The sequence below is a fragment of the Pteropus vampyrus genome, unplaced genomic scaffold, assembly GCF_000151845.1.
Source record: "Pteropus vampyrus isolate Shadow unplaced genomic scaffold, Pvam_2.0 Scaffold14, whole genome shotgun sequence".
Taxonomy (NCBI): domain Eukaryota; kingdom Metazoa; phylum Chordata; class Mammalia; order Chiroptera; family Pteropodidae; genus Pteropus; species Pteropus vampyrus.
The window spans coordinates 6,116,330-6,139,653 of NW_011888795.1; the positions used below are offsets into that span (position 1 = coordinate 6,116,330).

The 23,324-nt window shown below is 35.9% G+C and overlaps 1 protein-coding gene and 1 pseudogene across 26 annotated transcripts in view; one reads left to right on the forward strand and one right to left on the reverse strand.

Moving 5' to 3' along the window:
• LPP (LIM domain containing preferred translocation partner in lipoma) overlaps positions 1 to 23,324 on the reverse strand; it is a 640,361-nt gene that overhangs the window by 264,927 nt on the left and 352,110 nt on the right. The gene's annotated exons all lie outside the window — the stretch shown is intronic.
• On the forward strand, positions 3,194 to 3,312 carry LOC111734276 (annotated as a pseudogene).

The window sequence follows — 23,324 nt, forward strand, 5'->3', positions numbered from 1 at the left end:
ATTCATCCTTCAAGTTTCAAACGAATGGCACTTCTGGGAAGCCAGTCCTGCTTCTCTAAGCCTAGGTAACACGTCATCACTGGTGTCCCTCTAATAGACTGTACTTAACCTACAATAACCCTTGTCCATTGCTTTGCAATTCTTTCTTTAATGTTCTCTTCCCCACTAGTTTCATATGGACAATGACTTTGTCTTTCTCATTCAACATGATACCCTTAGCGTCTAGCAAACAGATACTTCATAAGTATTTGTTCAATGATGAAAATTATTTCAATAATGTATTACTGACACATTCTATAATAGATGTTTAATAAGACAATAATAGCAATAACTGGCTAAATTATAACTGCCCTACACTCTTCTCCTCCCCCTACCAGTTCTGAAAAGCCAAATCTTTATTCATCTAAGAAGTATTTAAGTGTGATAGAGGGTTTTGTAATTTGATCTAATTTAACAAAATATTCTGGGTTAGTTTATACATTTTAGATTTCTTAGCTGTAGGTAACAGGAAATGTGGTGAGCGTGGTTCAATAGTTTTGGGTTATAATCAACTGCTATTGTAGAACCAATTATTCTGTTACTGTTACTCAAAAGCCAGTACTAAAAGGGTAGGATCCTTTCTCTCAGGAAACTCTTAAATCCTGTAGGGGCTTCTCATTGCTGAAGTTTGCTCATGATAGAAGTTAAAATTTGATCATATTTAAAAGTCTGAAAAGAGTTATTTGGGGCAAACAGAGGTAGGCACAAAGGAAATTTTGAAAAAGAAGAAATAAAGTTGATTTATTTGTGCATCATTAAAATATATACTATTCTACATGGAATCATGGAATATTAGAACTTGAAGGAATTTGAAGGTCAAATTCCTACCTTCTCCTCAACGAAATAAGGCTCAGGAAAGCGTCTCCTAACGTAATAAAGTCTTGACAGGGTCGAAATTAGAACTCACTTTTCTAGACTCTAAAACCAGTGTTCTTGTCATCATGCCAGAATGACCAGACTTAGTAATAAGCCTTCAAAAAAGGAACAGACCCAGTTTTGTTTTTCGACAAAAGCGAACCTTAGTGTATAGACACTAGGCAGCACTGCATGGAAATCACCAACAAGGCTCAATGGGGGCAAGTTAGGTTGCTGTGTTTTCACACAGGAGTTTCCAAAATAGTAGTGGAATTCAGTAAGGGAAGCCACCAGTGTGAGCAAGTGGCTATATTTGCTTCAGTGGAAACAAACAGGCCTTCGTTCACATATTTCCAAAGGAATTTGGGTGACCAAAAGCAAAGCAAAAAAGGAATAGGTGGTGTGTTGCAGTCCTTAGAGAATTCTGTGGGCAAAATTCACTAAGATCTATCAAATATTTCAAATAAAATATTGAAAGAACACCATATTTACAGTGCAATAAGCTCATAGTAAAGTCTTTAGATGTTTGCTCAGTTTTTTTTTTCTTTTTGTAGAAAACATGCTCATTTTTAGGTGATTAGTGTATTATTAAATTTAAATGTACATCATCCACATTATATACTACACGGGAAAATAAAATTTCTGTTATCCTGATATGTTTGTTCTCAGAAATAGAGCTGTTTGTCCACTTATTGTAGACGAATAAAGGGACTAAATCTCAGAGGGTATAATTTCTAAGGAGAGTACACTTTTGCCTCAGAGTAGGAGGAAGGGTAGAAAATGTTTTCATAAAAAGTGACTATTAGAGACAAATAAGAGCTCTATTCACCAAACCTGTACATATCCCTTTATCCTTGTAAAACAAGCCATGAAAGCACATAATGACTAACTGCAGCAAAATTACTCACATTCTAACTTTGCATAATCGCTAAAATGGTTCTGTTTTTTTAACCCTCCCCCTTCAAAAATTTTACACTCTTAAAAAAATTTTTTTTTCAACCACAGCACAAATGGTTATAGCAAATGAGTGTACCAGGCACATCTGTTGTTCCAGAAAGAATTCACTCTCCTGTGCCAAATCCACGTCGATCGGAAGAAATAAAAATAAATTGTGAGCAGGTTCAGCAAATGCCCAGATAAATCCTGCAATGACCACATGGGGTAAATTCATTTCTGGTAGTTGATGTAGCCTGAAAAGGGTGAGGTGATGGAGCTGATCTGGAAGCAAAGGTTTCTCTCACCCCTGTCTCTGTCACTCATTCACAGAGTACACAGTTATGGTAGCTCCCTTCTTACTTTCTTTGGGCAACTATGTAGATAATAGGATTGAGTTTATAACCTGAAGGGTGACGGGAAATTGATCAGTGTTTTGCAATATGTGGATATCTTAAAAACAGGAATGACAAGAGCAATAATAGCCCTACGGTGAAAAGTCTCCCAAACCATCCCTTGCTATTTTGTCCATTCATGTCTTTGAAAGTTTTGTTGATATGGTCCATTTGATATTTTAGATCATGCAGTGCAATAAATGAGCTAGAACTTAAAGTAGTATAGAATTTGTTTTCTCTTTTCTAGATAGCCACCGTGAGCTGGAAGTTTGAGGATGGCTTATGAGAGAGCCCACCATTGTTTTCGCTAATATACAGGATGACCAAGCTCTATAGATGGGAGAGCAAGGAAATGGCGGGTACGCAAAGAGCAGGGTATCAGCACCGCTACAAAAATCCCTCAACAGCTGAGAAGTACAAATGGCTGACAGAGTTCAATCATTTGAGATTCATTTCTTTAGCGGGACTTCCTGCTGAAGGTAAAATGAAGAGTTATTTTATCCTTTTTTTTTTTTCTTTTTAGACTTACACAACAGCAAACAATAAAAGATTCAAAGATAAATATTCTTTGGAAAACAATTTAAAATTGAGACAACAAGGCCTGAAAGTACTGGGTCAAAACAAATTCACTTACGTTGTTCTTTGGGTCTCAATTTCCTCTATGTAAGATAAGGGGATTTGACTGGAAAAGTTATAAGATCTCTAATAGCTTGAAGTATCTAAGTAACACCTTTGCTCTCAAATAAATTCTGATACCTGATATCCTTTGGAATGGCGTATAAACTGTGACCCTTCTCAGTTTTATACTACTTTGAATATTGATTTTGATAAATCTCAAGATCTATATATGTTACAAAATACTTAATCACTTTACGTTGTAATGTTACATGAACATAACAGGATACAAACTTATATACATATAGTATGATTAAAGTCTAGTATCTGAATAAGATTGAAAAACTGAGTGGTTAGTCTACAGCCATGCTACCCTAAACAAGTCCAATCCCAACTGATCTTGGAAGCTAAGCAGGGTCAGGCCCGGTTAGTACATGGATGGGAAACCACCTAGGAAGACCAGGTACTATAGGCGTCGTAAAAAATAATAAAAATAAGAGATTGTAAAATGACAAGGTCCTTGCAATCTGCGAGGTCAACCAAGAGTTGCCTTGCCTAAAAACAACAACAATAACAACAACAACAATAAAAACTGAGTGGTTACTATTAGGAATATAGGTATTCTTTTTCTTCCTTCATTTTCTTTTATAAAATGAGCATGCATATTTATATTTAAATTAAAATAGCTTTATTTACAGAGAAAAACAATATCTCCAAATATCTTTTCCTTTCAGAGAACACACTGCATTTTCCCAAACCATCTAGAAGCAAAGCAATATGATATTAGTTGCCTCTAAATATATGACTTTAGAATTTCTTTTTGAAAAATGGTGTCATTCATAGTCATCAACCATTAACTGACCACCTTCTAAATACCAGGAATTTTGCCAGCTGCTGGGTAACAAGTTACCGTTCCTGGCCTCAATGAATTCAACTATACTTGGGGGAAACAGGCAGAAAACCAGTGGAAACTTCTCAGATTCCCAGAAGTCTGACAAATTCTACTTGGAATACAATGCTCTACTGCAACCTATTCATTTTTCAAATGTTGAGCTGAGCTCCAGCCAGCCAAAGAACACTGGCTTAAGAGGTCAAGGACCAGAGTCTTTTATTCTACTCTGTAACTACTGGATAAAATTAGGCAAGTTCCTATCTTTGTTACTTAGCTCCTTATCCTTCAGAAAGGTACTGGATAAAAATGTTTCTTCATACATAATACAGGCAGCTGATTTTGAATATATTCCCCTAGCCTGCTCTTCCCTGATACTCCATATATCTCGGCTAAATGCCTTCATCTAAGTAATTCTTATAAACTCTCAAGTTTGAAAACTGTGTTCTAAACTATATAACTCTAGAGTAGGGATGATATTTTAATATTCATCTATCCCTCCTTTCATAACACTTAGAACATGGTAGGAGAAAGATTAAGACACAAAATATCAAAATATCATTGAGGAATGAGTGCATTAATGAATGGATATATTCGAGTATGAAATCGTTCCCCATTTTCTTAATGTTCCTTTGTATATGGGAGGGGAGAGGGTGCACGTGCACATGTAATAAACAGTATCAACTATGTCATTATTTGGTGAGAAAAGAGGGAAATCACAGAAGGACAAAAAAGAGAGAAATTACCCCAAATTATCCCAAGTATCCGAGGTATAACCTATAGAGCTATTCATTTTATTGCTAGATTTCTTCACTCAATACCATGGATCCATAGAGGGCAGGCAACAGAACTATTTTTATATTATAAAAATATAATTCAACATTGACTATATTTATTCCTGTGCCACTCAATATTTTAAAATTATATTGAATAAAATTGTACCATTCACTGTTTCTTTGAGTTGTATATGAAAGTGCTAGGTGAGCCCCTATATAAGATGTAGTTTTTTTTCATTAAAATAGTAATACTCTTAGAAAATATGAGAAATATGAACAAGATTAACAAAGAAAATGGAAAGAAAACCCATAACTTAAAAAAAATCTTTGTAAAAATAATTGTTAAATTTTGGTTAATGTCCAAGTTTTTTTCCTATGCATTTACATTTGTGTATGTGTGTGTGTGTGTGTGTGTATGTACATGATCGGTATGGGTGTTGGTGTTTAAATGTGAACCCTTTTATATGTAGTTTTATATCTTATCTTTTCTTTTAACATATCATAGATTGCACATTTAAAAATTCTCCAAAAAAGCTGTTTACAGTGTGATAACTAAGTAGTCAATCTGCTTTAACAGATATGAACACTCAAACACAATAACCATTATTTATCACACATATTTAATCATAAGACCAGGATGCAAAACATTAACAGTTTCCCACCATCTTGAATTATACTATACTCTCTTTACAAAGCAGTTTGTTCTTGATAAGATTTGAGGAGGTGCAATGGTATATCAAAATACCAGGCATGCACTTCTAACAAAATGTCAACTCCTCACCTACTCACGCCTCATGTATATCAGATGATCTTCTTTCAGTGAGAGACACTATAAACATGCAATTCAGACTCATGCCAAATGCCTCAATGTTAAACTCTGATATCGAATTCCAAAAGCCTTGTTGTCTCAAGACATTTGATATTTGACATGGAGCATCTAAGAGCATTCATTTATTATTACTGCTATTAGTATTATTACCATTATTATCACATTCCTTCTATCTCTATAACAGGTAGGTTGATAGAAAGCCAAATGTAGAATGAGAGAACCAGGACTGCATTGAAAAAATATTAATCGGGAAGCCATATGTTTATGAAGGGCAGGAGGGGAGCCAGACAAGAACCTATTGCAATAATCAAGTTAAGAAATAATGAGGCCCTATCGAGGGACAGAGTGTGAAGGAAAAAAGCTCCTAGAGCATTAACCAGGAGCAAATGCTGTCCTAGAGTATTTTTACCTAACATGTTTTACTTTGCATAATGATATTTTCGAATATGAATACATATAGAACAAATGAGATCCACTGGTGAGGCTGATTTGATGGATGCCAAGAAAATATTCTAGAAACAATCATTGTTAAGATAGATATTAAACTGGGGTAGTAAAACAAAGACAAACGAAATTGTGGAATTAGGCTATGTTAAAATTGAAGGCCTCAAATCTGACATTATTCACATTTAGTAAACTATAGCTCCTTTAAAAGACAGAGTGATTTATTCTTTTTGGGAAATCTAAGTAGCACAGTAGTCATGCATATGTCTTAACAGCGGAGCTAAACAATTTTGTGGGGAAGCACAACATATGTGTCCAAGTGACCTAACCGATTTGACTTCTGGCCAAAATTCAAAGATATAACCTTGCCTCTGATTCAGAAAGTTACCATCTGAACATGGAGATTCCTGTGAGTCTTCAGAGAAAAGAGGAAAATACACAACAACAACAAAACCCCCAAATTATACTGTATTTATTTCCCTTACTTAGTAGACTTCGTCTAAATTCTTTAACTAAAACTGAGATTGAGGGTAAGAAAAGAACTACTTATTTGGCTTTGTTAAACACAGCACTAAACTGACTGTTTTTCAGTGGTGCCAAATCTCACAAATTGAATGATTTAGAAATCATGAGCCATTTAGATAGAATGTAATCCTAGGGATCTGTACTGCTTGCTACATGCAGCTTTGGTGAAAGCTGTCGCAGTCTTCACCACTCCCGAGTATGCTCCAGTCAAAGGCCAGGTGTCAACATTTATCTCCTTGCTTGAACTGTGGTTTGTCCTCTAATGAAGGGTAAAGTGAAATACTCCTTTTGTAAAAATTGGCCTATTTAGAAAACTGGAAAAATATTTGCTTTAAAACATCAAAGAAAATGTAAATTATTCTTAGGTGTTCTCTGTGTAAACAAGAAGCATCTATAAAGAGAGAACGTAATCTAAAATATCATTATGAAATAAACCATACTTTTAGTTGGTTTCAATCACTAACATAGATCTGTGATTCTGCAATTACAACCCTAGAATAAATAAAGCTTCATTCTGCACTTAAGAACCAGAAAGGTTATTTAATTCTATGTACAAGAGTGCTGTGCAGTACAACAGAAGCAAAAGACAGATATGACAACGATGCTGTAAAAACAACCCAAACTTTAACAACAAAAAGTGAAGCAAAAACAAAATCAAGTAAAAAACGCTGCGAACAGCAAAAGTTTTCTATTTTCAAAGGGAGCTATATAAGCTATACATTTCATATCTTTAATTCAGAACTTTTTTTTTTTTTAATAAAGTCTACGGTCTTTAAGAAGACCAATAAAAAATATCTCCCAATAGAATCAGTGGAACGATCATGATTCATCATGTTGAGATTTGTTTTTAAAATATGGGCAAGTAAGGAGATTTAGTGTAAAAAACTATTTTGAACCTCACACATTTTCAATGGTATAGAAATAATGCAAAATAAATTTTATCATGGAATATAGAGTGTTAAAACTATCATAGAGTATATTTTTAAAGATATCACAGCATTAAGAGTTTTCAGAATATAACTGTTGGTTTATGACCCACACGAACTTGACAAAAAAAAAAAAATCATGTAGGCACTGAGAGTTTCTTGCACAGAGTTCATAAATATAGTATATACACGTGTATAAATCATATATACAAATATTCAATTTATCTAATTATCCATTGATAAGGAATGTTGTTCATGTGCTAGAAGTAACAGATACGCTTTTATTTTCCTTTAAATAAGGAATTTGTCATTCTCTCGCAAAACTTTGAGAGTTAAATGAGGGAAGGAAACACAGGAGGAACTCAGATATTGCTTAAATGGACCAAATGTATTTATTTTTGTTCCTCCTAATTTTCTGACCTTTGCCAATGCCCAGAAGTGATAGGTTTAATGTAAAAATAAAAGACTGCATCACGTATATTCAAAACCGTCTAAATTATATATGTATATATTTATTTATATAGTATGTGTTTGTATATATAAACACTCCCCATTAATTAAATAAGCACAACAGAACACAAAGTACTGGAGTCTTTGGAATAGAGAGAAATTTATCAAATAAGTCCTCTGGCCTCAAAGAGCTGACATACCAATAAAAAAGACAAAATAAGATGAGTAAATGCCTATAATATGATAGCTGAGAATGCTAAGGAAGATTCTTAATACAGAGAAGTATATTAAGGTTTCAGACGCAATATTCCCAAACTGGCAGGCAGAGAGTCTCTCTGAGCTATATTCTGGGGTAGTTACAATTACAACACAAAGATGGCTTCCTGTGGTGTGCAAGCACATGACTGTATTACAAGAGAAGATGGGTGGATTCTGTTTCAAGCAAATGATGTGAGCAGAAGCCCTGACAAAGGATAGGACACATAGGGAGAACAATTAAGTTTGGTAGGAATTTACTAATAGCTGTTTAATAATAACAGTCTTCATCTATGGGTGTTACGTATAACTGAGGAAGGGCCTGTCATTGTCCCCATTTTATAGATGAGAAAACTAAGGTTAACTTAAACTCAGTGAGCTTAAGTAACTTGTCCAAGGTCACAGAATAATCTAATGTTGGTATCTGAATCAAGACTTTGTGGTTCCAAAGTTGTTTGTTAGCCACCTCTACACTAAAAGCTAATAGCCAAAACAAGGCTGCAAAATTAGATCAAGACAGATTGTGAAAGGTAACATCTGCCTTTCGTTTTAGTTGGTAACTAGACTGATAGAATTAAGGGACAAATATTAGGGCAAAAGAAGGGCAGGAGAGGGACTCAGTGCTGAGGAAAAAAATACATTGCAAGGAGAACAATTACTCTCTGAAGAAAGAGACTTTCATTAAGAGTAAGGACACACACCTCTGATGCAAATTACTCTTGTTTAGCTGAGGGTGACATTTCAAACAGTCTTGAAAAGGCAGCTTACAAACTGCAATTTTATCAAAGCCCTATTATCATGGCTATGTACACTATTCTGTATCCACACATGGTCTCAGTTTAAAAGATAGTATTATTTTTAAATATCAATTTTTTTTCCCAGGCGTGGTACCATTTAAAATTCTTTCCTCACAGGACAACCAAAGGAAATTAATTATCATGTTAACACATTGTGAAAATTAAAACATCATCATTGAAACATCATCAATGATGGCCACAGAACCAGAAGCATGACCTCCCATTCATTAGGAATCATCACAGTCCAATATTTGAAACTAACAGTTTTTGTATTGCTTGGGGTTTTTAGAGAGAATTATAAGAGGGAGGGAGCACAAAGCAAATAGGTAAATTATTCCTAAACCTATTAAATAGTAAGCCACTGAGAGGCATGAAACCTATTTTATTATAAAGGAAGCACAATAACTCTAGATCCTACAAGATTCCTTGCTAATTTAAAGTCCTGAGTACACTGTATCAGATAATTCTGGCCATCAATCTCTTAATCTAAATTTAAATTTAACAGACACAAACACAATTATTTTAGGAAAGGCAGTTCCAAAACACGCTGCCTTTTTATTAGCCTATTATGCCAAAATTATGATAATTTCTTAACAAAGTTATGGAGACAGGCATGTTATTAATTGTATTGCAAATATAATATTTAATTAAAGATACATTATGTTGATAGAATTTAACATCTGGTGCTTAGGCTCTGCAGACCGTATAGAGTAACATGAAAATAATCATTATAAATGCTCTCTCGTGTTCCAGTGCTCAGTAAAGTCAACTTTCTTTAGAACAACATTTAATGTCCGTTACATTTTGTGGAAAATATCTAGGATGAGGGGAGAAACTCATCTGCAACTGTCACATATTACATCACCCAGCATTCTATGGGTCTATTTCTCTTAAGAGACGTAAATAGTTTTTCTATAATCATGTGTCAGTGAAATGGGTGCTGCTTTGTGGATCCTCACGCACAATGAACTATTTCTAATTTCTAATTTTTAAAACAGACTCTTTAATGACTTATTAGTTTAACACCAAGTTTTCATATATATATATATATATATATATATATATATATAGAGAGAGAGAGAGAGAGAGAGAGAGAGAGAGAGACATAAAGTTTTCCAGATTCCTTTCTAATGTCAATTAAACACAGTCAATGGTGGACTAATGAGACATTTAGTAGCGATTCATAATTTACTGCACTTGTACTGTTCCCTGCAGGGCTTTTTTCCTCCCACTAAACACAATCATATCTCATTACTGTTGCTTCATGACTACTCTCTGGTCTAAATTTTGTCACTGGCATTTAGTTTAAAAAAAAAAAAAGACTTTTCCATAATATCTATAAAACCTTTTCCCTTTAAAAATGTCAAATCAAAGCATTTCTAACTTCGAAATACTGCTGTCAAATTAAGACAGCTAATTTCAACAACAGTAAAAACAACAACAACAAAAGAGTGCTTTTTCTTCTGGTTTAAATGTTATTCTATGTTGCTATGACAAACAGGCGTACAGCCACTTCTGTAGGTAGCAATGACCTTGTTCTACTTAAGAGTGGAATGTAAAGGATTTCCACATCTCATCCTGTCCCAAAAAGACCCCATCTAAAAAACCGTAATCTTTTTTTTATAAGAAGCAGTATGTGACAGAATCTTGAAGAAACTATACAACAATGCTGATTTTATATAGATTTATATAAGTATATAAACATAGATATATGCTTATGTGTTTGTTTACATATACTTCACACATTTAATAGGACAGAAATAACCTTGGTAATTCAGATATAAAACAAGTACATTTACATGCTTTCTATTTTTGCCCCTATTTGTAGCTCATGGGCAAAAGAAGTGCATATATCTAACCCTCAGGACTAAAGCACACCAAGTCCCCTAGTCTGGTCCTCTCAGTTAGAGAAGAAAGCATTTCTCTTGTCTCCTCCCTTCCTCACTGGGGGGCAGTGCTGCCAGAGTTGTGAGAATCCTCTCTCTACTCTACTCCCATGGATCCACTCGGTTACCAAGGGAATGGCTCTGTCAGTTCTCAAAAATGAGAGGAAGGAAAAAAAAAAAAAGTAACGGAACCTGACATGCCCTGATATAAAATGATGAGGCTTAAGAGTAAGAAAATGGAAATGGAAGAGGGTCAAGCCAGTGCATTTTAACAACTCACATGAACTTGTTATAAAAACCAAGCATTAGATTGTTAAAAGCAACAAGTTTAATAAACTTCTAACATGTTATTCTACCTTTTTGAGGGCTCTGAATTCTCTAAATGAGTCACTGGTTCTCTGTGGAATTATAAAAAAAGTTAAGTTATGCCATGCGATTTATTTATTTATTTGTTCCTTTAGGTTGCCAGCTGAAATGTGGGGTCCCTAGAGAAAAGTTCAAATGACATGTTTATTTGCCAGAACTCAGTGGAAAAGCTTGACATCTCAAAGTCATTTTTAAATTAAAAATAAAAACATATTTCCAGACTCTTAAGGCAATGATGTTTCATCTCGAAGTTTTCAAATTGTTGTAGAAATGTTAACATGCATGGGATTTTTTTCAGAGAGGGAGGAATTTATTATCACAGAAGCAACTAGACCATCTTCACCAGTTTTAATCTTAAAAAAAGAAGTTTGTTGAAGAGATCTGGGGTTGAGAAGTAAGATAATATTAAAAAGTAAGACCCAAATATAGAAATATGAAACAAAAAAGTGAGGGAACAGGATGTGGAAATGAGTAATTTAGATATAAAACCTGAGGAATTGAACCATGCCAATAAACAGGAATAATTTAAATAGAAAATGTCTTGTGATTGTTTTAAGTCATGAACAAATTCACACACACACACAACCCCAAGAGACCAAAAGTAAAAAAACATCTAAACCTATTTTTTTATAGTCTAAACTGGAAAAAGAAGGCTTTTTAAAGAAAAAAAAAAATCCCTCATTTAATTCTTGCTCTTATCAAAGAACCTTCTTTGTCAGTTTTTAACAGCAGATTAATCACTTTCGCAACCTACGGAAAAAGTTTTCTGGAAAGCATAACAGCCTGCAAGTGTAAATGACAGTATTACTTTTCCTGCAGCTCAGCCGCCTACAAATTCTCTCATCCATGACTCAGCATGAGGTAAAAGGAGCTAATGAAAAGGGCCACGTTTCCTTTTAAAATTCGTGAACTTTCTTTCAGCATGCAGAACTGTTAAAAAAAAAAAAAAAATCCCCCAAAAGCTCCACAGAAAAGTAAAGCAGCTCTCCATGAATGCTTATTAGTTGTATACCTAGAAATTTCCATGTAATGCTAAAAATAGGCTTATTGTTTGCCCCCACATCTGAGGTCTAATGGTATAATCTACTGGAGATTTAGTGTATAGGTATTTCTTTATTATATTTATGAGGATTATGGAAGGGGGAAGATAAAAATGTTGCTTTGCTGAAATCAAGATTTCAAGAGGAAAGATAGAAAACATAGAAGAACTTTGTGGTCCAGAGAAGGGACTTGTCCTGGGGCTTTCCCTCCTAGTAAAATACCACTTGATTTGATTGTGTAAACAGCTCTCTAAAAGCCATCAGGTTCCTAGGGAGCCATTACAGAAGGAGGAGAATTATATCTTGTGATACGCATTTCTCCTAAGAAAGGAAATAAGTGATTGCTTTGTTGGAAATGTATGTGAACTAGTGAGACGGTCTCATTTATAAACATTTATCAAATATTTACTGAGTGTCCGGTCTTTGCTAGACACTGTGCTAAGTAAGCACTGGGCAGCAGGGACAGGAAGCTTAACAAGATGGTCAAGGTCAATAGTCAATTTCCTCATGGAACTTAACAATGGATGAAGAATGGTGATCAAGCAGGCATTGAGTAAATGAGCATCTACAGGACAGGGTGGAAAGTGTTGAGATTAGGAAGTTCAAGAAGAAAGATATAGAAGTACGTAGCAAGGACACCTAAATTGAATGTTGCTGAACATTTCTCAAGGCAATGGCATCTAGGTTAAGACATGGCAATAGAGGGCTGGGTGCATGGACAGTGTTCCGGGCAGAGAGAATAGCATGCGACTGTCCAGTGACAACTCAATGTGTTTGGGGATCTTAGAGAAGTCCAGTGTGGCTAGAGCATAGAGTTGTAAGGGACACCAAAAAGGCATAAAACATCTAAAAGAGAAAGTGCTACTATTCCTATTTTATTTATGGGAATAACCAAAAAAAAAAAAAAAAAATCGCATAGTATGTAAGTGAGATTCAAACCTCTTTCTATTTTATTTCAAAGTCTGTTTTCTTAATCACTCAGTTATACTACTGGTCTAAGGAAATAAAGTGTTAGACAGGGGAGCAGTACAGTGGAATTTGCATTTTAGAAACAATGGGGTGCATAGCTGGAGGGGGGGGCGCTGGGGAGAAGGGAATTAGCTGCCAGGAAACCAGTAAGGAGGGGATTGCCAATGTAATACCAATGTGACACATGTGAGATGATGGTGATCTGAAATCTTTTACACATAGTGGATATGGGGAGAGACAAAAGGTTTGTGAAATATTTACGAGGTAAATGATAAAAAGGGAAAGAAAGAAATGCAGAAATAACACCTAGACTTAGAAATACACTGGTTTAGAAAACTGGTTATACGATGATACCATTCAACCTAACAACACAGGAGCAGAAGAAATTCTGGGGAGAGGTTGATGAATTTATTTTGGATGTGTTGATGCTCAGCTTTCTGTGATATATACAAGTGCATCTGGCCAATAAACAGAATGATCTGGATCTGAAGTGAAAGAAAGCTTGCTGAAACAGATTTATATAACATTACGATATAAGCAGTTGAGGCCATAGAAGAGTCCTCACACCGAAACATAGGAAGTAGAAGAACAGACCATCGCCATCAAAGGAAACCAGTATCTAAGGGGAGGCAAAAGAAGAGAAGATAATGAGATTCCCTAAAAGAGAAATTGTTCAGCGTAGTAGGAAGAAAACCAAGAGACCACGGTATATAAAAACCAGGAAAAGTTGGCAAGATGGCCTGAGTGTGCCACAGGTATAAACAGGGCAGGATGACAAAGTGAAATTCCGGACAAGTCTACTGAAAGAAAGTCAGCTGTGGGAAAAGTAAGCTGAAGCACTGAAGCATAGAATCTAAGTTGGATAAGAAAAGAAATACAGACATGGACTGATGAGGAAATAAAGGTAATGGAAGGCACAAGAGCTAAAGGATATGGGGTTGTGTTCAGAGAAAGTTTTTATTTTGTTTTGTTTTTTTAATTTTATGTTGAATGAACAAAGCAATGACAAGATTCAGGGTGTAACCCTGGGAGTGGTGACTGCGGCTGAGATAAGAGTCACAGAAGATAAGCAGTCCAGGGACTGAAAAGCCAGGGAGTTGAACCCTGAAATCTTCCAACAAGGCTGAAACCTTGGATACACAGGGGAGACAGTGAGCCATTTGGCAAGTGGTCATAAGTGACAGCCACGACCAAGAGATTAGAGGAGGATAGCAATGTAGAGGAAAAAGTATTTTAGTCAAATGCTTTCAACCTTGAAATTACTAAATTGCAATTCAAGTTAAGAATGCAAAAGAAACCACCATCGCTTATGCTCTTTGACAAACAATAGCTCTATTCCCAGAGCCAGTGAGCAAAACCTTTTTAGGTCTTAATATGTCTGAGGAAGAACACTGGTTTGTCTATATTTACTATCCCTTATGGCTATCATCACTTCCAGCCATTATCCCCAATGACGACACTGGCATTCTCACGGTTTCTCCTGCACCTTTTCTTCTTTTCCTGTTTCTCACCAACAAGTGGCAAAGGCTTCTTTACCATAGACTGATTTTTTTTTTTTTTTTTTTTTGTAGAAAATGGCTAGCCTTCTGTGATGGTCAGTTTTCTCTGTCACTTTTGCTAGGTTTTCGTCCTGTTGTTCAATTAAACACTAATCTAGGTATGGCTGTGAAGGTATTTTGTGGATGTGTGTGACTAAAGTTCATAATCAATTGACTTTAAGTAAGGGAGATTATCTTAGGTAATCTGGGTAGGCCCAATTAAAGGTTGAAAGGACTTGACAGCAGAGCTGAGGTTCTTTAAAAGAGGAGAAATTCTACCGGTAAGACAGTAGTGCCAGCTCCTGTAACAAAGTTCCAGCTGCCTTTCCTAACAGCCTATCCTGTGGATGCTGGATTGCTTAACCAGCCCACACAACCACATAAGCCAATTCCTTGTAATAAATCTCTTAATATTTATCTCCTACTGGTTCTGGTAAAACATTGACTAATAAACCTTCTGTAGACATCATCAGTCACACTGGCTGATTTTTGACTTTTGGTAAAAAAACAAACCATTCATAAAGACTGTCAATATTGCTGCAAGATTATATGTAGACCATTCTTGCTGCTTAGTGAATTCCACCCTAAACTAAATTGTAAGGTTCCATATTTCTTCATATTCCTGAAGAAATATGCCTCCCTACTATAAGAACAGTAGACACATATCTCCACATAGGCCTTTCAACAAGAAAGGGAATTCCTAGACCCCTTGGAAGTTTTCAGCTATACCAAAAGGTGTGTGAGTGGGTTGGGGGCGGGGTGGGCGCGGATTGCACACCATAGAAATCTGCCAAAAATGTCTTAATACTTTATATAAAAAGTAAAGTAATTAAAATCAGGTAGTAATAACCATGGGGAAAAACATATGATTGAAGAAGAGGCAGATGTCCTAGGCATTACTGATACATCATTCCTTTACAAATTATATCTGCCCATAATTATAACTAAATACTAAATGCTTTGGGTCAATTTTTTTTTAAATATGGGAAGGGAGAAATCTATTAAGAAAAACAATTTCAACAGTATTACTATCATGGGAAATATAGCAAAATGGTGTTACCTTTTAGTAAAGCAGCTCTTGATATCTTGTTCATTGTATTGCATGTAGTATTATAATTTGCAGAAGCCATAGTTTGAACCTGAGCTCTTAACTCAATAGAGTCTTTAAAAGTATAGCTAAATTCAGAATTGTTAATAAAGTTAAGACTTAACTAACTAAATGTACAATATTATTTTTTAATGGGATTGCTTTTGTTGTTTTTTAGTTTAGTTTTCTTTAGTTTTAACACATGATGGACATGATGGACATGTATGACCTTTCTGTGTTGGAATAATCAGAAGCATAGGATGTAAATGATGAAAGACCTTAGTCTGACATCCTCATTTCACACATGAATTTCCAAGGAAGGTTGGCAACTTCCAATATCACAGAGATTAGATGAAACCAGGTGTAGAATGCAGGTTTCCCAGCTTTTGGCTGGTGTTCTTTCCACTACACGCTGATGGACAAGAAAGCTTTAAAACACATTCACATACACACCTCCATATCCCTTGCTTTCCCTACCCTTAGTAAAACCCATGGGATGGTTTTGGCAGGATGCAGAGATTGCTTTGGCAACTCCAACCACATTCCTGGAATCCATTTGCAAATGCTGGTCAGCAGAGCCTACTTCATTCCCTTTTTGGTATTACTCAGTAAAGGTTAAGTATATGTGAATTATCATGAGTTTATTTTTATTCTCTCACCACCCCCATTCTTTTGGTAAGTGATCATTGACTACCAGGCACAAGAAGTACATTTCACTGAATGATTTTCTAAAATCCAAACTCCATCTGCGCTGGAGCTGAGACAGACTTAGGGATGATCATTTATAACATTAATACCAGTTTACACTAAGCCATTCAAAGATAATCGTGGTGGAGAATAGGTGTCTACCATTTCCTGAAAGTACTTCCCAGGCTGAACCCTGGCTATCGAACTATCAAAGGTGCTGTGTGCAACAGCAGCACAAGCAGCTGGTGGTCGCATTGTGACTCAGTGCACCAAGGAGAGGGAGAGCCAGAGGAGGAACCCACTCAGAATTGTAGAACACAAGTCTCAACTAGCAAGTACTAAATGTGGTCTCCATAGTTGGACAGATCAAACTGAAAACAGAAATAAAGTGAGGGGATGGACTGCTAAAGTCAGTCTCCTGTGAGACTGTGAGAAATAATATTTCCCTTGAAAAAATTCAAAGAGACATACAAACACTTTCTTGCTTCATTCTGAATTAAGTTAATATCATAATAGCTAAAATTAACAGCATAACGTGGACTGATGAGGAAAATAAGAAAGAAAAAAATATAAATAGAGCAGGGCGATCCCAGAAAAGGGGATAAATTCATACCCATAGCAAACATCTGAAAAAAGAAAATAAACTATATAAACTTTAGTTATTAGGACTCAAACTCCTGGTTGCTACAAAGCTAATCAACCAGGATCTTACAAACAACTTTAAAAGAAAGAAAATCATAATGGTCACTGGGAAATATAAAGTTCATTCAACTTGGAAGTGGGTTACTATAAACACCAGACTTGTGTTTCAGTGCTCTATCTCTCTCTCACTGGGATGGTTGGGAAGGGGGGTCCCTCTATTCATTAAATATTGAAATTCGTGGTAAAAATCATAGTTATATTTTTGTTTTGAGAAAGCTTCAAGTAGAATGATTTTTAGATGCAAGGTCAAGTTGTATTCTCTTCAAAAACTCATTCTATTTTTCCAGATTTTCTAGATAGAAGATGAAGATTGTTTCAGTTTCTATTCTGCAAGATACTGGGCAGTGATGATGAGAGAGAGAGAGAGGGAGAGGGAGACGGAGAGGGAGCGAGAAAGAAAGGAAGGGGAAGAAGGGAAGAAAAAAAATTAATCATAGTTTTAAAATTTGCCCTTGTCAATGTTTACTGCTAAAAGGTATTTTATTTTCTAAAATACTGCATGTGTGTATATATCATACATACATAGATTATTCAAATTTATAAAAATAAACACATAGCATATATACATTTATAAAATATTTACATAAATTACAATGTACACATAAAACAAAAGAAAAGCAGACACATTATGGAAACTTCAAAAATATGTAGAGAAGTATAATGAAGGAAGTCTTATATCCTAATATCCCAGAAATAATTCTCATCACTGAATAACCCTGTAAATAAGCAAGGTATCTCTTCTAGCTTTACCTTTACCTCCTCCATAAAAAGGAGCCAACAATAGAGCTGATGAAAGTAATAGAGGTAAAATAGGTAATACTCACGGCACAATGCATGATATGTGGAAGGAACTAATATAACATTCTACCAGCCTAATAGTTACCATCTAGGAGAGAGAGCTGATAACCAACTAGCTGGCATAAAGAATGTCATTTCCCTCAAGCTGGTGTCACTGGACTGAACACTGACTATATTCATTCAACTCTATTTAAATTCTGTGAATTTAAAGTATTAAGAACGACTCAAAAGGAAGACCATGAGCCTCAGCCATTCAAATCAGGGCCCTAAATGAAGAGACCATTGTGGGGTAACGATGGTTACTCAGAGGGCGGGCAGCATCCAGAAAGGTTTCTTTCCATGTACTTCATGCATCTCCAGCCACTTCTGAACTCCTGTGGTCCAAAAAAACAATCCCAGTTTATCCCCCAAAACAATCACCCAGAGAAGCATCTTTGTTTTGTTTGGTTTGGTTTGGTGGAGTAGGACAGAATAATCCCAAATGGTTCTAAGAGGTAAGAACAACTGGTGAGAACCCATTTCTCAACATCCTTCAGTCAAGAAGTCCATGCCATCAGCAACGCTAATTTAATAAAACCAGAGCGGTGATGCTATAATTGGATTGCCATTCTAGCTAGTGGGTTTCCAGGGTAACCGTGTTCTTGCCACGGAAAAAATACACCTAGTAACACAAAGATTAAGGGTTTGGGAAGAGTCAGCATCAAGCCAGAGGTCAAGAATCCAGGCTGAAGAGCTATACCAAAAGCAAAATAGTTACAGTGGACCAGATTTGAAGTTCCAGCCTTGCCACGTACTAGCTGTATGATTTTGGAAAAAACATTTAACTTCTCTATGCCTTGTTTCCTCACCTGTAAAATGAGAATAATCATGCTATCTGTCTCATAGGCTGCCACGAGAATAATACAGAGACTTTAAAAGTAATTGGACATTTTAAACCCTGACTAAATGTTAAAAAAAAAAAAAAAAGTTTTGACAGATATCCCTAGACCTAGATATTCAAAGGTCTAGAAAATTAGAAAAATAAGTTTTCTGCTTTCTTTTTCTTTTTAATTTACCCCTTTAGAGGGAAAGCACCCTGAAAGCTTCTGAAAGAGCTTGAAATGGCTGACACAACCACATTGTCTTAGGGTTATGCTCGAGTTATTACGGCCTCCACCATCCTGACTTCTGGGAATATGCTGCCCTGTCACAGGCAATTCAGCAAGTCTTAATTGAGGAGGGACACAGCTTTTCAGGCCACAAATTAAGGATCGGGAAATCATCCTTGCTTAGGGTGTAACAGCTAACTGGAATGTTTCATAGCCATAAATACAGCAGGCCCATTTAGCATGTTTCCCCTCAGGGGAAAGACTCAGCTGCCACAAAAGTAACAGTTACGAAGAAAAAGGGGAATTTTCCTTTTGAATGAATGAAAAAACGACCAGAAAAGAAAAACAAGTCCTTTGAAAGATTCTTTAATGTATGAATTTCAGGAAAGGGGACGCCTCTCGTTGTTTCTATGACTATTAGAAAGGGGATCTAAAGGTGAATACCAAGAATTACCTTCAGCTGTGAAACCCATCATTCTGTGCCCCCCACCATGAGAAATTAAGTTAGCAAAAGAGAAAGAGAACTATATTAATATATGCCTGTGCTCACACTTGCAAAACAACTTCTAGGCAACAAACAGCAAAGCAGCGAGAAAGACGAAGTTTGAGAGAAGAACATGCGCGCACAAAAAAAGTTTCTGTTGTCCTAAGATTAAATGCTGAGGCAGGAAGAGATACTATTCTTGAATCAAGTGAGAAAAGATGGTAAAGTGTGATATTAAAATGCAGCACACTGGAATAAGTTTGCCTCTATAAAAACTGTTATGTTCTGTATGTGATTTAAATTAATGCCTATATTTGTTGGAGATAAAATTAAAATGAAGATAAACGTTGCCAACCTATAGCATGTTCGCTGGAGCAATAAATAAGGCAGTGAAAGGTACTTTACATTTCAGTCACATCTATCTGAACGGGGAGCTCGAAGCATTTGAGGAACATTTGTTAATTAAATGCTGTAATAGCTTTGTGAGGCACCCAGACGGTTAGCATACGCGTCTGTTAAAAAGAGACAGGGAGGTTCAATGACCCAGGGCCCTCTGGATGTTGCTTATGTGGACACCCCAAGTAAGGAAGGAGGCACGCTTTCCAGTACAGCCACTTCTCTGCTGATGGCAGAGCTCAGAACACACAGCTCTCCTGTCGCTGTCACATAACAGACCTCAGATGTCTAGCTCTCTGTTTATTAACTACCTTGGTAGCAGGCAAGATTACAGTTTTAGCTAGGGAGAAAGGCAATAATTTTGATATACATTAACAACAGAGCTCTCCTATCCACCTTTACCTTACAAGAGTGTCCCATGAATGATTAAATACTGTCACATCATTTATCCTCTGCTTGAAAACTTGTCTAAAGTATTGATTCGTCATGCCCTCTCTTCAAGTTGATCTCTTCACTCCTGTCCTCCAAGTGCCCTCTCTTACCCTCCCCAACATAACACGACCAGCTGGTCACCGGCTTTCTGTGTTGTGAGTCCTGTTCTCTGAGCCACGCTAACTCAAGAAACACGGTCTGTGTTTAAAGCACTGCTTGATAGGCAGCCAGATTAACCTGCAGAGAGAAATCAAGCAGGATTGGGTATGCATGGATAATTGTGTAGTGATAACTGATAATTTGGTTCTCTATACTTTTCTCCTTTTACATGTTTGAAATTTCCCAAAATAGAAAGTTCAAAAAATCAAAAGGGGAACATTTATGAAAACCTTGGCATCCCATTTACTAGGACAATATTCCTGAGCTACTAGGGGGGCATGTGCTGGCCAGGGGAGGGGGCCTTAACTTCTGAAAACAGGGCTGCAAAATAAACAGGAGAGTCACTTTTTCTGCAGGTCATTTTAGGTTGATCTTGGTGAAATTTTAGGGAGCCTTAGGGATCACCTAGTCCATTCTTTTGTTTTTTCGAAACAAGAATTCTCTAGTATATTTGCATCTTCCACTTTCGGTTACAAAAATGCATTCAAAACCAGTACAGTTTGATATACATATCAATGCAATAGATGCAAAATCCCTGCTCTGCCTCTTCTGCCCTTCTTTGTGCACTTTAGTCTATCACTTTGTGCCTTGGTTTCCCACCTGTACACTGAAGATCCTGAGCATACCTAGTTCATGAAACTAAAGGATTCCACGCATATAAAGCACTTAAAATGGTGCCTGGTAAATAGGAAGACTTATAGATTACCATCCATTATTATTACAAATTTTATGGCAGTCATCAATGCTACTCTTCAAATATTTTCATCTCTCTGCTTTCTGGCACCCTTACAGCTAGGTGGAGCAATATGAAGAGTTCTGGCTAAGGAGTTGTGAGAAGTCCATATGTGTTACCTGTGGCATGCAACTGCCAGGTCTAGACCCTCAGAGCTCTTTTACTCTGGGATGGGGACAAGTTATGTGTGAAATAGCCTGCAAAGAAGGCTATTGGACCCACAATGAACAAATAGCATAAGCGAAAAGTAAGCCCTTGCTTTAAGCATTGAGATTTGGAGACTATTTTTTACCATAGCATTACCTGGATTATCTTGACTGATACCTCTTACTTTGGTTTACAAAGTTCTTTCACTTCCATTATTCAATTTAACTCTCATAATCAAAAGAAAAGAGCAGTGTATTATACATATTTAGGACACATGAATGTCAGCCCAAGTTAGCGCAATACTCACTAAATGAACTTAGGCAAGTTATACTAATATACCTGCAAGTCAATTTCTCTAGACTTTTGGTAAATCCAAGGTATTATTTCAATGCACTCTACTTGGATTCAGTGTACCTTTGACAATGTACCTGCTCACATTAACTTCAACCCAAATACTAATTAGCATTGTTAACATTCACTGAGTGTTTAATACAATATCCCATGAAAAAAAGATGTCACTGATTATAAAATGCATCATTAGTTACTGCACCACCAGAAACACAAAATACTGCCATTTAAAGTATGACAGTGTTTGGTTATTATTTAGAATTTTTATTATACACTTATTGAAAGAAATGTCTTTAAATTGTTTAGGCATATTTTTTTCTAATCACGTCACCTCACTACAACACACACAAAATAAGTGAAACAAAATTGAAGCATTCCTAAAGCTTTTTCATATTTAGAATTCAATGAATTAAATGAGTTTTCAACCGATAATCATGGGAGTGCTAAATTTTCCTCATAATAATGTCTTCTGGGCCATCAAGAACAATAATGAAAGAGGACTTCACTATTGTCTCTAGGATTTTCTTCTAAGCAACTTTAGATGTGCATTTGCAACAATGACAATGATGTTATAATCACCGTCTCACTAAGAGTAATTAGTCAGAAATGTCAGGATGTGAATAAATATGGGTCTTAAAAATGTAAGTATGTGAGAGAGTGCCTTACTGATCTATCTATAGTACCGATTCACTCCTCATAACAACTGCATGAGGATGTGTATAGTATTTTTATAACCATTTTGAAATCAGAAACTGAGGCATGAAGAGATTACACTGTTTGTCGAAAGTCACACAGCTAGTAAATGAAGGGTCCAGGGTTTTCTAAGGGAGTTGACATCTTTAGAGTAAATTGCTATTAGCAACTATGCAGTATAGCTTCTCATACTAGCAATTAAATCAGCTTTTTAGTTTTTTTGACAGTGGGAGCACAAGAATATAAACTCTAAGGAAAGTACTCAAACACTTGTCTCTTAAAGTTTACACAATGGGCTATTTATTTTGCTAAAAGCAAACCAAAGGTAAATTGACCCTCATACACTGAAACTCCTTTTTGATAAAAATGAACAATTTAGCAGATGTCTGGGCCCCCTTTTGGATATCTTAAAAGGATTACTGGAAAGATCTGCATATGGGCCCGTCTCATGAAAATAGTGAAATGTGTGTGCAGTGAACGTAGATCTGTAACATTTATACCTATTCATATATACATGTGGTAGGTCTTAAAACGCACATTTTTATAACATTTAGTTTTATTTATATCTCTGTTTTTACATGAACATTATCCTTGGAAAGGAAAATCACGATTATTGAATATCTGAAGACCAAATGTGTGCTTGATCCCCACGAAGCATGAAATTAGATTTGATCTATACCCAGAGGGGAAGACCTTGCTGAACAAGTATAACAATCAATTTTATTTTTAAGCAGTGCTTTATCTTTTCTCCTTTTTTAAGGACAGTTAGCATAACTGAACAATTACTTAGGAGGTACAATGCAAAGCTTTGAGTGTAGCTCTTTATATACTTATCAAATGAGTATTATAATTTGCTATAATTCTCTTACCTGATTACATACAGAAGCTTTTTCATTCTAGAAATAATATCTTATACTTTTTTTTAGAAGTTGTTTAAATTGCTTAGGAGGAGAATATTAGGCTCAGTTTCTTTGAAGGGTAATATAGTAGGAGTGACTGTATAATTATCTCTACCGGGCTCTCACCCACTATACATACAATGC